Source organism: Micromesistius poutassou (assembly GCF_964030765.1).
Source record: "Micromesistius poutassou genome assembly, contig: SCAFFOLD_3182, whole genome shotgun sequence".
Taxonomy (NCBI): domain Eukaryota; kingdom Metazoa; phylum Chordata; class Actinopteri; order Gadiformes; family Gadidae; genus Micromesistius; species Micromesistius poutassou.
The window spans coordinates 7,501-18,730 of NW_028179548.1; the positions used below are offsets into that span (position 1 = coordinate 7,501).

At 47.7% G+C, this 11,230-nt stretch overlaps 1 long non-coding RNA gene across 1 annotated transcript; it reads left to right on the plus strand.

The window, feature by feature from the left end:
• The first annotated feature begins 5,384 nt into the window (after window positions 1-5,384).
• On the plus strand, window positions 5,385-6,244 carry LOC311371125. Its single transcript, XR_014640991.1, has 3 exons — window positions 5,385-5,526; window positions 5,711-5,815; window positions 6,106-6,244. It is a non-coding gene; the product is annotated as an uncharacterized lncRNA (long non-coding RNA).
• Window positions 6,245-11,230: the final 4,986 nt, after the last annotated feature.

Sequence of the window (11,230 nt, forward strand, 5' to 3'; positions counted from 1 at the left end):
GAGGAGACGAGAGGAGGAGACGAGGAGAGGAGACAAGAAGAGGAGACGAGAGGAGACGAGAGGAGGAGACGAGGAGAGGAGACAAGGAGAGGAAACAAGAGAAGAGGAGACAAGGAGAGGAGACGAGGAGAGGAGACGAGGAGAGGAGGAGACGAGGAGAGGAGACAAGGAGAGGAGACGAGGAGAGGTGGAGAGGAGAGGAGAGGAGACGAGAGGAGGAGACAAGGAGAGGAGACGAGGAGAGGAGACAAGGAGAGGAGACAAGGAGAGGAGATGGGAAGTGGAGAGACATTGTATGTTCTCTCTCTACCCCTTTCTCTCCATTTTCATTGTCTCTCCCTTTCTCTCCCCTTTTCTCCCTTTCTCTCCCCCATTTCTCCCCCCTCTACCTCCCCCCTTCTCACTGACACTAACCTCACTGTGGCTCAGAGTGAGCGTATGTTAACCTGCTGACCTCTGATTGGTTAACGAGCAACAGGTGTGCAGCCTGACCAGACCCCAGGTTGGTTTTGTCTTTGGATGAGTCTCATGAGAACCCTTCCTCTCTCTCTCTCTCTCCCTCCCTCTCTCTCTCTCTCTCCCTCAAAGAAGACATTGATTGAGTAGCGGTTCTGACGCACAGATTTTGACATTCCGCCGCTGGCATTGATTCCAAAGTTGCGCGTAAAGAAGTCCGGAGTCTCCCCTATAGCCAATATATATATATATATATATATATATATATATACATTTAGTTGAATGTATGAATAAGGCTCACAGATTATTATTAATTAATTATTATTATTTGTGTTCACTCTGTAAAGCATCTTTGGGTACATGGTAAAGCGCTACGTAAAATATATCATACATAAACCGAATGTATTATTATTATTTTTATTTTATTTAAAGTGTTAAGTTATTGTGGCTGTTTTCTACCCAGCGGTACCCTGGCGCCATCTGGCGGCGACTAGAGGAACTTCTTATCACTTCTTATCTACTAATATACGTTCTTATTAAATTTGTATTATTTATTATTTAGATTATATTCAATCATAATTTTTTTTTGTTCACTCCGTAAAGCATCTTTGAGTACATGGAAGAGCACTACATAAAATATATCATATATAAACCGAATGTATTATCATTATTATTATTATTTTAAGTTATTGTGGCTGTACCAGCGGTACCCTGGCGCCATCTGGCGGCCACTAGAGGAACTTCACGCGGTTATGCTACACGACCACACACTTGCGCCCCGTGAGAGATTTTTGAGGAGGTTCACACTCTCAGTCCGAGGGCTACTGTCGCAATCTCCTCCCTGAAGTTCCCCTTGTCCCCGACTGTGAGTAAACCCCCGGTTCTGCGTGGGTCTTGTGATCTGTCAGGGGTTATGAACCGCATTTCTGGAAGAGCAAAGATTCATACCACAATGACACTTACAAACACAACCCGAGCTACACACACTAACTACACACAAACTCATTATCTAGAATTAAACACACATGGGGGGGGGGGACTTGTTGGTAAAAATAGTTACGTACTTACTTATACCGTTTATTGTTAAAATATAAATATATTTAGTGTGTGAGTGTGTAGTGTGTAAGTCAACTCCTGATTGTACAGTTACACAGCGCCGATTTTGTATTTATTTTTTTTAATGAAAATGAGAATAAAAAAGAGAATGAAAAAATAAAGATATCTATATATGTAGATATCTTAATAAGCCGAAAAAAGAAACAGAAACAGAAACCGAAAAACGGACTGAAATATCTTTTTTGGTTTTGCGATGATGTCACTTCCGGTTGAGCCGCTTCCGGTGACGTCACTTCCTGTCAGACTCACCTGTGGATGGCGGACACGTGCGCCGTCTGAATGCACTCAGTCAGCGTCCACCGGGAAGCACCAGAGAGGCAACGCCGTGAGTCTGTTTGATTGTTAGAGGACACGTTTAAGATGATGTGTTACGGTGGGTTCAGTGAAACCATGTTTGATGTGTTGTTTAAAACGGTCTGGATAGCAGTTGTGTACGAGCTAAAAACAATGCAATTGGCAATCAGAAGACACACACACACACACACACACACACACACACACACACACACACACAGCATTAGACAGTTTCTATTGTTATTGACAACTATGCACAACGTGATGTTTAGTCAGAAATGGACACACAATATTTTTGTATTCTTTTACTTTTACTGTTCTTTTTACCTTTTTATTTTGATGTATGGTTTATTTATTTTTTAGTGTACCCTTAGTTAAAACGGGGTTTGTGACCCCATGAAGCAAACAATTAACCAATTAACCAATCAACCAATCAAACACGGAGGCTGGTGGTGGAGGCAAGAAAAAAACGTTTTTCTTTTCTGACGCCTTTGAATCCACACTGATTACTGCAGTATCTACCAACATAATGATATTAATCAGTGAAGGGGACGTCTTTATACACACACACACACACACACACACACACACACACACACACAGAGCGCTATCTGTAAAACTAATCTTGTTGCTCTCCTTCACAGCTCAAGAAGAAGAAACTGATTCTGTGAGTATAACGATCGAACCATGAAGAAGAAGAAACTGCCAACTGTAAGTCACATTTTCTTTTAATGCTTTAATGCTGACAGCATTTAGTTTGAACCGGTTCTCAGGCCCCGCCCCTCGTAGGCCCTGCCCCTCGTAGGCCCTGCCCCCCTTCGTAGGCCCCGCCCCTCGTAGTCTCTGCCCCTCCCCCCCCCCCGTTCTCATGCCTCTCATTCGCCCCTAGAAGATACTTTTTCCGTCCACTTTCCTACTACATTCCTCAACATTGCATCACATCCTGTGTGTGTTGTCCTACTGATAAGGGTGTGGTCTGACTGACCAGAGATGCATGCTAGGGTTCTGCGCTGTTTGAGGCCTTCAGTTCTGTAGACGTTCCCCCTCAGGGGAACCCAAGTGTTTAAGAGGCCGTCGTCACGTCAGTTACATGAACTGGAACGTCCTTCAGGATGGAGACAGGGACTCCTCAAGGAGACACACCGGGGGGCGAGATGTGAGGGCTGTCCCTCTCAGCAACTAGAACCCAACCTGGTTCCTGCACCTGAGAACCACGGAGCACGTTCCAACGTTTCCCTCCGTACGCCTTGAAGCCCAAGCCCCAGCCCCCCCACCACTGGTCTGACCCACCAGCCCCCCCACCACTGGTCTGACCCACCAGCCCCCCCCACCACTGGTCTGACCCACCAGCCCCCCACCACTGGTCTGACCCACCAGCCCCCCCACCACTGGTCTGACCCACCAGCCCCCCCACCACTGGTCTGACCCACCAGCCCCCCCACCACTGGTCTGACCCACCAGCCCCCCCACCACTGGTCTGACCCACCAGCCCCCCCACCACTGGTCTGACCCACCAGCCCCCCCACTACTGGTCTGACCCACCAGCCCCCCCACCACTGGTCTGACCCACCAGCTCTCCCACCGCTGGTCTGACCCACCAGCCCCCCACTACTGGTCTGACACCTACAAACCCACCACTGGTCTCTCCTCTCTCCAAGACCTACAAACCCACCACTGGTCTCTCCTCTCTCTAGACCTACAAACCCACCACTGGTCTCTCCTCTCTCAAAGACCTACAAACCCTCCACTGGTCTCTCCTCTCACAAAGGCCTATATACCCAGCACTGGTCTCTCCATCAAACCCTCCACTGGTCTCTCCTATCTCAAAGACCTACAAACCCTCCACTGGTCTCTCCTCTCTAGTTTGGCTTTGTATTCCTTTGCGTATTGTCATCGTTTGTGTATATACACAATCTAATAACTGAAAATAAAGAGGTGTGATCTTTAACCTGGTACTGTCCAATCTTTTTTACCCCAATGTCATGGGGTACTAAGTGTGTGAAGGGCAATCTTTGCTTGGCATGGGGCACTACGTCATGTGAAGGGCAATTTTTAACCTGGCATGGGGCACTAAGTGTGAGAGGGGCACTATGTGTGAGAGGGGCAATCCTTGCCCTGGCATGGGGCACTAAATATGAGAGGGGCAATCTTTAACGTTGCATGGGGCACTAAGTGTGAGAGGGGCAATCGTTGCCCTGGCATGGGGCACTAAGTGTGAGCGGGGCAATCTTTAACCTGGTACTGGGCACTACATGTGTGAGGGGAAATCTACTTCTACTTGGCTTGTATTACCTGAACATTTTAATTTTCAGCTATAGGAGGACGCTACTCTTCCTGAAACACCCTGGAGTGTCTTTTGGTCGGACGTTTCTGGATGACTCAAGTCTGTGGCCTAAATCAAAGAGGATAACAAAGTGGGTGTTCAATACAGCAAGAGCCTGGAGCGATCTAGCATCTGGATCTCACTTCGACCCTTCTACACACTGGACAGGATGACTTGAGTGTCATGCAGCTTGGACTGCAGTGTGACTGAATCATGCAAACAATGGGAAGCGACAATGGCTACTTGGTACAATGGATGATGGACTAACGGCATTCCGAATGGACAGAATCGGATGAGAAACCAAACAACTGACTGAAGATGGAAGATGAACCAGTCTGCGACGTGGCTTCCCTACCTAACCTCAACATGGACTGCTGGCCATCTGGTTCTCCTGTACTCCTGCCCTGAGATCCAAGTCTTTCTCGGGCTGAATTGTAACGACGAGGCTAGTTGGACCTGGGAGATGGGTCCCCCTTGAATCGGAAACCATCTTGGAAACATCCCGACTACCGTCCCTGTCGAGCTGCAGTTGTGCTCTTCATCAGAAGAGGAGGTGAAGAAAGCCTCACTGGGGCTTCAAGGTCTATGAAGAGGAACGTTGAAATGTGCTCCATGATTCTCTCCTCTAAGAGCTGGGTTGTATTCTAGTCGCCGAGAGGGGGAGCCTCACAGCCTACCCTTTGGCGTTTCTCCTCGGGGAGTCCCTGTCACGGTCTTGACGGACGTTCCAGGCCATGTAACTGATGTCACGACAGCTTTTTGAAAACTTGGGTTTCTCCTGAGGGGGAACGTCTACAGAACTGCAGGCGTCAGATGGCACAGTATCCCAGCATGCATCTCTGGTCACTCAGATCACACCCTGATCAGTAAGGCAACGCTCATGCGATGTGCATGCAATGTTTTAGAGAGTAGTAAGGAAGTAGACAAAAGGCATGAGAACAGTTTGTTATTTTGTACCGTTGTCAGCCTTGTTTATGGGTGGGAATTATTTGCTAAATGGGGGGAACATGAAATGTATAGTCAATTATTTGTACATGAACCAACAGCAACAAACTACTAGATCTGCTCAAGGTAAGTCTGTTGGCTGTATTTTGCAACGAGACGACCAAAGCACCCCAAGATCTCCATCGTCGTCCAGCTCAAGGTAAGGGGCTTCTGCGGGGGGGGGGGGGGGGGGGGGGTAGTTAGATTCAAGACCGCTATGTGCACGTGTCTATAAAGATGCTGTCTGACTTCACAGGATCTCCTGGACCAGAGGCAGAGGACCAGCAGGTGACCAGATCCCCAAGACCAGGCATAGGAGACCAGAGGCTGGAGACCAGATCCCGCTGGACCAGGTATGGGGCACCAGGGTGATGTATAATAATAATAATACTACATTGGATTTTTATAGCGCTTTTCTCGCACTCAAAGCACTTAATTAGACTGTAGGGTAACTAGATCCCCTAGACCAGGCCTGGGGCACCAGGGTAGACTACTAGAGGCTGGGGACCAGCAGCTAAATAGATCCCCCTGGACCAGGAATGGGGCACCAGGCTGGACCGGAGACTGTGGACCAGAGGGTATCCAGATCCCCCTGGACCAGGAATGGGGCACCAGGCTGGACCGGAGACTGGGGACCGGAGGGTAACCATCACCAAACACTTGACACCTGGAGGTTCTTTTTAATTATTCAATCTTTTTAAATTAACGATCGTAGAGCGTGTTAATTAGTTTTTCCTTCAGATTTTTCATTCTGTGAATTTTAGCCAAAGCTGTGATTTGAGGTAATTACGGTCACATCAGCTGCTACTACTGTAGTTTATCCAGCGTACATCAAGGTGGACACTAAAACACAACTAAAACGTAACAGCTGGTCACACTCACACCTGGTGACGTAACATCACTCTTTTAATGTGTGTTTGTGTTGTGAACAGATGAAGCTGACGACCCACCAGGAGCGAGACGAGGACTACGATGGGACTGCTCCACCTCGCAGGACGTGACGAGAGTCACGGGTTGTCAAGGGTTCCTTGTTTCTCAAGGGTTCCTCATGGTTCAGTGTTAGGGACAGAGTTAGGGTCAGATGGTCTCACAATGAACCGTTGTTTTTTTTGATTCACATCCCAGAATTGTTTCTCTGTGCGCACAGTTGTTGAAATGTCTACTGATGTTGTTTTATGATATAAAATCATTTAAAACGACCTGGCTGTGTGGCTTGTGTGGTCATTTTTATTATACACACGCCTGTTACCCTAATAAGGTAAGGTAACCTCCCCCCTCCTCTATACCCTCACCTCCCCCCTCCCCTATCCTCCCCCTCCCCTATACCCTCACCTCCATCCTCCCCCCTTACCTCCCCCCTCTACCCTCACCTCCTCCCTAACCTCCCCTATTCCCTATCCTCCCCCTCACCTCCCACCTCCTCCCTCCCCCCTACCCTAACCTCCCCCCTCCCCTATACCCTAACCTCCCCCCTCCCCCCTACCCTAACCTCCCCCTCCCCTATACCCTAACCTCCCCCTCCCCTATACCCTAACGTCCCCCCCTCCCATATCCTTCCCCTGACCCTAACCCTAACCCTGACTCTAACCTCTGACCTCTGACCTCTGACCCTGTCTCCTCCAGGGGGGCGGGGGGCGTGTCCACGGAGATGCTCCAGGGGGGGCTGCCAGCGTTTCCCGGGACAGACGACGTCATGGAACAGCTGAGGAAGATGTGGGCGCTGAGTCCGCTCTGTTACCGGGCCGACCACTCAGGGGAATAATCCACTCAGGATTATTCAGAGCGCTGTTAAGATCGGTGGTTCAGTACGTGGACTTTTTCTTTTTTAAAGCTCCTCATGTTCTGTGTTGTCCGCTAAACAAGAAGCACATCAGTCTGTAGTCTGAGCAACACGACACTGGAAGCAGTCAACGCATAAAGCGCTCTCTCCTTTAGGCCCCGCCCACGTGTTGAGACCGCGTCACGACGTCTTTATTGAGCTGTTGGAGTGTGACAGAAAGATAAACATGAATCTCACTGATCTCCAGTCAGCTACACTAACGGATGAATCAATCAACGTCTCCCGCCGTCGTGGTGCTCTCCTAGGTCCTCAGAGAGGAGCAGAGCTGGCCGGGGGGGGGGGGGGTGAGCCTGCTGCCCAATGACAGACCGGGTAACCTCCCTTAGCCCCGCCCTACTCCTGTGCTTTTAGCCAATCAGAGGGCTTTGACGGTATGACTGACGCTGTCTCCAAGGGTCGACTTTAACAATGAAGCGGTCGAGTTTCAGTTTGAAGCGGCTTTAAAATGTGAACAATGAGTGAATGTGATCCAGCCTGCAGTTTGTTTCTAGCGCCACACGGGGGCAGCGTTGAGCTCAGGTCCACTGCTCACACTCTCTGGTCTGGGGAGATGGAATGTTTGTGTGACAGCGACGTTCCAGACACCGAGAGAGAGCAGGAGCTGGAGCTCTGACCTCCTCCTCCTCCTCCTCCTCCTCCTCCTCAGAGTGGATCTAATGTACCCCTCTCCTCCTCCTCCTCAGAGTGGATCTAATGTACCCCTCTCCTCCTCCTCCTCAGAGTGGATCTAATGTACCCCTCTCCTCCTCCTCCTCCTCCTCAGAGTGTATCTAATGTACCCCTCTCCTCCTCCTCCTCCTCCTCCTCAGAGTGGATCTAATGTACCCCTTTCCTCCTCCTCCTCCTCCTCCTCAGAGTGTATCTAATGTACCCCTTTCCTCCTCCTCCTCCTCCTCCTCCTCCTCAGAGTGTATCTAATGTACCCCTCTCCTCCTCCTCCTCCTCAGAGTGTATCTAATGTACCCCTCTCCTCCTCCTCCTCCTCAGAGTGTTTCTAATGTACCCCTCTCCTCCTCCTCCTCCTCAGAGTGTTTCTAATGTACCCCTCTCCTCCTCCTCCTGCTCCTCCTCCTCCTCCTCAGAGTGGATCTAATGTACCCCTCTCCTCCTCCTCCTGCTCCTCCTCCTCCTCCTCAGAGTGTATCTAATGTACCCCTCTCCTCCTCCTCCTCCTCAGAGTGTATCTAATGTACCCCTCTCCTCCTCCTCCTCCTCCTCCTCCTCAGAGTGTATCTAATGTACCCCTCTCCTCCTCCTCCTCCTCAGAGTGTATCTAATGTACCCCTCTCCTCCTCCTCCTCCTCCTCCTCCTCAGAGTGTATCTAATGTACCCCTCTCCTCCTCCTCCTCCTCCTCAGAGTGTATCTAATGTACCCCTCTCCTCCTCCTCCTCCTCCTCAGAGTGGATCTAATGTACCCCTCTCCTCCTCCTCCTCCTCAGAGTGGATCTAATGTACCCCTCTCCTCCTCCTCCTCCTCAGAGTGGATCTAATGTACCCCTCTCCTCCTCCTCCTCCTCAGAGTGGATCTAATGTACCCCTCTCCTCCTCCTCCTCCTCAGAGTGGATCTAATGTACCCCTCTCCTCCTCCTCCTCCTCAGAGTGGATCTAATGTACCCCTCTCCTCCTCCTCCTCCTCAGAGTGGATCTAATGTACCCCTCTCCTCCTCCTCCTCCTCAGAGTGGATCTAATGTACCCCTCTCCTCCTCCTCCTCCTCCTTCTCAGAGTGTATCTAATGTACCCCTCTCCTCCTCCTCCTCCTCCTTCTCAGAGTGTATCTAATGTACCCCTCTCCTCCTCCTCCTCCTCAGAGTGTATCTAATGTACCCCTCTCCTCCTCCTCCTCCTCAGAGTGTATCTAATGTACCCCTCTCCTCCTCCTCCTCCTTCTGCTCCTCCTCAGACGGAAGAGGAGAAAATGTCTTCCTCTAACTCCCAGTTTCTCATTTGGAGCGTGGGGAGAGAGAAGCCGTTTCTCAATTTGCGTTCTCGTGTGTTCTCGTGTACTTGCGTTCTCGATAAACGTCATCAGTGGTAGCCCAAGCACTGTTCCAATTCCAAGTACGCGAGTACTGTCGTAAAACCCGTGTGTGTTCTCGATGCGTTCTCGATGAGGCCGTTCTACCGAGGATGCATCGGAGGTGACTCGTGTGGACTTGGGACCGTTAAATATCCCAGAATGCATCATCCAGTCCGCTGCTGTTCCAATTGCAGGTGCGTACTCGCGTTCTCGGAAGTCTGTACTTGAAAGTCCGGACTTGCCAAGTACGTACTTCCAAGTCCGCGAGAACGTAGTCCGCGTACTTGGTATTGAGAAACGGCTTAAGTTTAGTTTCCTCAACAACGCGTCCTCTCCTGGCCCCGCCCCCACGGACACGTGTGTGTGTGTGTGTGTGTGTGTGTGTGTGTGTGTGTGTGTGTGTGTGTGTGTGTGTGTGTGTGTGTGTGTGTGTGTGTGTGTGTGTGTGTGTGTGTGTGTGTGTGTGTGTGGTTCTACTAACGTGTAATTAACATAACATAATTGCTAGGCATCGTAACATCGTAACATAATTTCCTGTTATAATGAGGCTGATATAGTTATAGGAACAAATAATAAAGCTGTTGAGAACTCTTCTATTAAAGCTTCATTACTCTTTATAATTAGTCTTATAAAGTTATAGCAAATACTCTACATAATTAGTCTTATAAAGTTATAGTAAATACTCTTTATAATTAGTCTTATAAAGTTATAGTAAATACCCTTTATAATTAGTCTTATAAAGTTATAGTAAATACTCTTTATAATTAGTCTTATAAAGTTATAGTAAATACTCTTTATAATTAGTCTTATAAAGTTATAGTAAATACTCTTTATAATTAGTCTTATAAAGTTGTAGTAAATACTCTTCATAATTAGTCTTATAAAGTTATAGTAAATACTCTTTATAATTAGTCTTATAAAGTTATAGTAAATACTCTTTATAATTAGTATATAATTAGACAGACAGACAGACATTAGTTGATTGTTAGTTACAACAGGTACAGTTTTGCTGCTCGACTGCGGAACTAAAGTCGGGGACTCTTTTGGGGGACGGACGCCCTGTGTTACCGGGGTGGTAAAACAAGCCATTAAATCAACACCTTTAACTCCACCTGTGTCTTCTGTTGATCAATACACCTCAGATTATTACAACATAGGGTATGATCATGCGTTTTATTCGTACAAACAGAACGTGTGTGCGTTTTAAACTCCCCGTTTTAATCCCGCTTTGCGTGCGGTCCCGTTCCTCGCCACTAGATGTCGCTGTTCAGTCTGTTCCCATTTTACATTACACCTTTATTAGACAGTGTTCATATAAAACATATATTATTCAGTCTGTTCCCATTTTACATTACACCTTTATTAGACAGTGTTCATATAAAACATATATTATTCAGTCTGTTCCCGTTTTACATTACACCTTTATTAGACAGTGTTCATATAAAACATATATTATTCAGTCTGTTCCCATTTTACATTACACACACACACACGCATTGAATTACAAATAATAAAGAACAAATTCTGAAGTTTCAAAGTATCACATGTAAACGTAATGGATGAAATGTTTTAATTTAGTACTTTCTATACATTTATACTTAGGGACTTTAGGGATTTGTTCTAAACCTTTTAAGAAGACGGTGGTGTCATCGGCCAGTTGGCTCATAATGATCTGTTCATCGAAAACATTCAGCTTGACAACATCAGAGTTTAGAATAAGAACGGCCAACATTTCTTCTGCCTAAACAAAGAGGAACGGGGAGACGTTGCGTCCTTGTTGAAGCCCTCTATTGACGGTGAAGCGAGGGGGGGGGGGGGGTGCTCCTGAACTAGTGCTGCCGTTGTAAAATGATTCTGTTATGTTACAGAATCGAGGTCCAGATCCGTACATATGCACGACTTTAAACAGGAGCTGATGTTGTGACGTATCAAACGCCTTGTAGGAGTCAGGGGATAAAACGACCCCTTTGTCCTCTAGCGGACGGCCGTGCTCCAGAAGGTCGCGCACTAGCCTCATATTGTTACGTACAGACCTGTTGCTCCTTTGAACCGTTTTAATGTGTCAGTGTAAATGTAGGTTAGTCATTTATAATCGTTGTTTAATAGTGAAACTGGACGATGGTTATCTAAAAATAGATCTAAAATAGATAGATTAAATCTAAAATATAATCACAATCTTAACAACAAGCGTGACG